This window comes from Phaethon lepturus, unplaced genomic scaffold, assembly GCF_000687285.1.
Source record: "Phaethon lepturus isolate BGI_N335 unplaced genomic scaffold, ASM68728v1 scaffold20640, whole genome shotgun sequence".
Taxonomy (NCBI): Eukaryota; Metazoa; Chordata; class Aves; order Phaethontiformes; family Phaethontidae; genus Phaethon; species Phaethon lepturus.
The window spans coordinates 38,606-44,120 of NW_010511476.1; positions in this window are offsets into that span (position 1 = coordinate 38,606).

Here is a 5,515-nt window from a genome sequence, read left to right on the forward strand (position 1 = left end):
CATGCTGGTATCCTGTGATGATACAGCCCCTTCTGTTGACTTTATCTCTTAATTATGCAGGGATTATTGCAGAATTAAAGGTGCATTTATAAGGCTTTTAGAAGGAGCCTGTGCTCTGCCACTGGCCCTGGAAATGAACCAATCTAGTGACTTTTATCTCCCTTCCAACCAATGCGAAAAGCCTCTTTTCTCTTGAGCTTCTAAATCTGCCTGTAAACAACCTGCCTTGAAACAACCCCTCTGACCCTCCCTCCTCCCCCCGACTCCTTCCACCCAGTCTTCTTCCTGTAACAGGTCTGAAAAGGTTGAAGGTGCTGAACTCTTGTGGGGGGAATTCGGCTTTAAAGACCATGAACTTTAGATTCCCTGAGGGGCGCAGAGGAGGGGAGGAGGAGGAAGGGGGGGTGCCTTGTGCTTTAGCACAGTGACCTAAATGATACATCTCATGTACATGTCATGTCAAATGTCATCTCTAGGGCTGGAAGTACTCTGAATAACCTGTCTGGTCAGTAGAGGTGACTGAAAATGCTTAGCTGCAAGCCATCACTTTGAGAAAGCCTTGCCTTTTATACTTCTTTCTTTATTTATTTATGGGCTGGGGATTTTTTTTTCTTCTCCGTGTGCAAGATCCACCAACTGGCTTTTGCTCTGACAAATTGCGGAACTGTTTGACGAGCAGCAAACAGCAGCTGCAAAACAGGAAGGAAATGGTGAACCCCATTACTAAGTGGGTTTTTTTGGGTCAGAAATGAGAAACTGTGCCCAGAAATGATAGCTGCAGGAAGAAGCTTTAGCAGTTTCATTAGCTGGGCTCAGCAAGGAAGAAGACACTTGGCCAGGACCCTTGGTGGAGCCTCACACCTTGTGACTTGCAAAGCCGAGCGGCAGTACCAACATTATTGCCATCAGCCATGGGGGTACAGGCATCACCCCCCGACCCACCTCCTCTCTCCCCCCTTCCCTCTGCTGCAAAGCTTCTTACCACCTTCCTTGGGGAACCGCCTGTTGATTTTCCAAAGGAAGGTGTTGAAAGGTGCCCTCGCTGCAGCCTCCCTGGGGGGCGAGTGCTGCCTGCTCAAGGGCTCTTCAGTCTGCGGGGGAAGCCCCCGAAAACAAGCAGTGGGAGATGAAAATCCAGATTAATTCAAAGTAGAAGTAAGGAAGAGTTGCCCCAGGAGGGTGTTTCAGCCCACCTGTTTCTTTCTAGCAGCTCCGGAAAGCCTTCTCATCCAGGATAAATGTCCAACTTTTAAACAGGTGAAGGTTGGGATGCCATTAAACGGGGAGGGAGAAGATTCTGAAGCAAAGCCTGGGAACATGGCTTGATGGAGGGGGTACCCTTTGGCCTGTGCTGCGCTGGAGAGCGGACCAAATGCTTGTTACAGCCCCTCAGTCCCTCTCTGAAGGGCAGTTTCCTTTCCCTCACCCATCACTGCCTGCGGAGTGTTCCTCTGCACCCATCACCGGCAAAGTAGATCGATACAAAGCAAGAATTGGTATGTGCTCAGTATGGTCTGGTCTTGCATAGGAGTATCAGGACAGCTGAAATAGGAACAAATGCAGAGCTGGGTATTTCAGTCTGAGCATTGACTTCTGCACTTTTCCGACGGGAGATGCAGGTCTCCATCTCAGCAAAATTTTGATCCATCCCAATGGTTGGATGGTGTTATGTGGTAGGATTATTGCTTCTAGCAGGTTGGCTGAAATGTTTTTTTCTGGGTGTTGAGAGCCGAAAACTTGGAATTCTGGTATGTGAACTTCAGCTCATGAGCTTAAACCCCAAGAGAGTGAGAAGGTGGTCAACAGCTGCAATGGCTTTGCCAACAGTCTCTTGGACACATCTCAGAGGGTTTATCCTGTACCAGTTTTCTGGAGGACAAGCAAACTCTTGCAAAACAGCCATCTGATCGCTACTCCTACACAGCAGGGATTTCCAATGGAAGATTTTTCCTAACTTGGTGCTGCCTTTTGCCCTTTTAGCAGCAGGATACAATTCATACTTTGGATTTCAAGTGGGAAAGAGAGGTTAGATTAAGCCTTCCCAGCAACTCCTATCAAAAAAGGTTTTTTTAAGGCATACATCTACATGATGATGGAATTCCCTTGGCTTTTTGAGAAATGATTTGAACTTTCAGCTGTTCTTGGGAAGAGAAGGAACATCAAAGACATGTCTGCAAAGGCCCTTTGTGTACCTGAGCGGAGCAGGGCTCTGTCCTTCTCCTGGGATGCATCTATGAGATAGTATAGAGGGACCAGGGAGGAGGAGAGTCTGAATTTAGTAATGAGAGAAGAAAATACACCACAGGGACCCCCACCAAAAGAGAAGAACCAAGTGCACCCAAGCACCTTCATATAATGCAATATCAATTTGCATATTAAGGCAGCGACATTGTTTCTGCAATTGCACAAAGCTGCCAACAGGCTTTTCATCCTCTTGACGCCGGGATGCGGGTTTCATCCCGCACTTAACAGATTTTTGTTTGAAACAAAGATTTAGGGTGATAGGGAACACCACAGTCTGTTCTGAACTTCTCCTGTGACACATGGTGGTTTTTTGACCTTCCTGTATTTGGTTGAAATTCAGTGTGTAGGGCATCGCGCTACAAAACCTCATGGTCTTTTTTGGTCTTTGGTTCCTGTACATTTATAAAGTCCTAAAGGAAATGGATGTCCTTGCTTATAAGTGCGTTGAGTTAGACAGACACACTCATAGAGGAATTTAAACTGGAAAGGATGCTCCGAGGTCCCTGACCAACCTCCTGCTCAAAGTAAGACCAGTTTCCAAGTTAGATCCAACTTTGACATTAGATCCACTCACTTAGGGTAAATTTTGGATATCTCAGATGTTGCACCCTGAAACACCTCTCTGGTGCAGGGTGCACTCAACAGTGTGGATTCCCAGTCCTTTGAGTCTGTCTAACCACAAACTGGCAGCAAGAGAGCAGCAATATGGTGCAGATAGAGACCTCTCTGCATGCAAGAGTCATGCATGGCCATGCATGGTCAAGGAAGAACATGGGAAAGATGGGAACCATCAGGAGAAGCCTTGGTGACGGCAGCAGGAGAAAGTGGAGGCATTGCGCACTCCTGTGGACAGTACAGTAGGCAAGGCTTGTTGGGCGGGGAGGTCTGCATGTCCTCCTGGGCCATCTCGCCTCCACTTTGGCTGGCTCACCTCCAGGGAGGTCCCCAGGGTGATGATGATGTTGGTTGGAAAGCTGCCCAATGCAAGCTTTCCATAGCTATGAGATTGACTCCCTCTGGAAAACACGAAGGCTGGTTTGAAATCCATAAGACCATAATCCATAAATCCAAAGTAAATTGTCTTTTCATGGATATTGGTTTGGGCTTCTAAATTGTGTCTTCCCTGTGGTCATCAGGGTTGACCATTAGCTGTTGGAAAAGATCGGGAGAGGTAAAGAGAGAGAGAAAGGAAGAAAACAAGAAGGCAAGACAGAAGAATAAAAAAAGAAGATGATGACACCTGGCACACTAATTCCATGATGCAAGGAGCATGGGGCTTTGCAAACAGATGCAAGTAGTAGGAGATGTTCAGCAAACCTCAAGAGATGGCAATGTAGTAGAAACCCAGCTGCAGGGTGGACCAGGGCCAGTGCAGCTTCTCCTGGGAATTCAGAATAATTTCCTCTTTTCTGTGATAGCCTGGCTTTTTATCAAACTTCATGACTTTCCCATGTGTCACTGTTCTTCAAGGCTCCACAACATCTCGGTACCGGTTGCCGCACAGCCATGTGCAGAGACATTGCACTGTGCAAGGTCCTTTGCTAGGTCCTCCCACAGGTTCTTGAACTGTTTTATAACCATTAATATTTTAAAATACCAAGCAGCAACCCTTTAATTTGCTGAGAAAAACAAGCAAAGGATGGCTCTGAGGTTGGGACTCTACCTGTGGGTGAGAGAGAGAGGAGGAGAGAGAGACTCGTGTGCCACAGATCTTGGACGACCTTGGGTGAGTCAGCCTAAAATTGGTGTATTTGTTTTAAAAATTTGAGCTGGTATTGCTTCCTCAGCTTCGAAATGTTGCGTGAGGATGACCAGATGAGGCTGTAAGGCTCAGACAGGGAGGGTGAACAGGCTGTGCAGGGGCTTGGAGCCAGCAATGAGCCATCTTGCCTGGCGGGCGACTGTGTGAAGACAGTGTTCCCCCTGCAGGGAGCTCACTGCAGCTCCAGAGCCTTTGTTGCCCGTGTTTTTTTGGGGAAGGCCAAATTATTTAGGCAGCCAGGAAAGCAGAAGTGCGTGATTTATCACAGGGAAAATCCAGAGTTTTTCCTGCTGTTGCTTAAATAATTGCTACGGCTGTCGTGGCGTAAGGTAGGAATAACTTCGAAAGCAGCAGCTATTTCTTTTGAAATCAGAGCTTCAGTAAATGCTTCCTGCATGTTGTGACTGGAGAGATGAGCTGCTCTTTTTCATTTTTGGTTGCTTTTGTTTTCTCCTTTTTTTTTTTTCCTCTTAGTTTTCTGAGAAGAAAGCGTTGCTTGCAGACAATCAATAGAAACAAAACCAGGGGATTTGAAAGTTAAAGGATCTGATTTTGCAGACGAATTTCTTTCCAGTTCCAGAGCTGAAGTGGCTGGGGAAGGGGAAAGGAAGGGCAAACATGTGGGGTTTATTGGGAGTGGGAAGGTGTTCGGGGGTCTGGAGTGGGTCCGGGGAGAGTTGCGAACATTGCGTTGAGGGTCTCCACCTGACGAGTCATTTCAGAACCACTTTAGTGTCTCCTGCCTCTCTTTCCTGTGCTCCTGTGTCCAGTTTCAGGGAGGGGAGCGCTCGGTGGAGCTGGGTGAATTCACAGCCTGGAACCAGGGTCTTGAGGAAAGCTTGGGGTGCGTTGAATTATTTTGCTCCTTTTCATATGAAATGGGAGATAGAACAATTGAAAATGAGGGGCCAAGAGAAACTAACCATTTGTGAATATTGCAAAAGGCTCAAAGACAAAAAAAAAAAGAAAAGAAAAACCCCACCCTCCCCACCGTGTTAAGAACTCTGACCTGAGAAGGGTTTGAGGACAGGAACCGAGGGGAAAGGATGAGAGAGAGGTCGGTGATCCAGCCGCTCGGCAGGACTTGCCAAAGCCCCAGTCACTTCTGGGGTGTGGGAGGGACCTGCAGATCATCGAGGACAACCTTGACCTCTCCCTGGAAGGGAAAACCAGGGGTGCATTTGTGTACTTAGGACCTGCAAACATACCTTATGCTAAAGGGCATTCAGTTTTGAAGCAAAGTTCAAGTTTCAGCCTAAATTTGGGGAACAGAGGATGGGAAAAGGGATGAAAGAAAGGTGTTTACGTTACCTGGGATGCTTGGGTCTTCTCACACAGCATAGGGAGGGCCTAGGCGCATCTAGGAGGTTGGATCTTAGGTGGTGGGTGCTGGATCTGACCTCCTAGGCTCTGTGCAAGTGGGAGCGATCCAGTTACACACTTGATGCCTGGTGGTGAAACACAGAGGATTTTGTTCATTCAGCAAAAGCCCACCCCCAAAACAAGTAG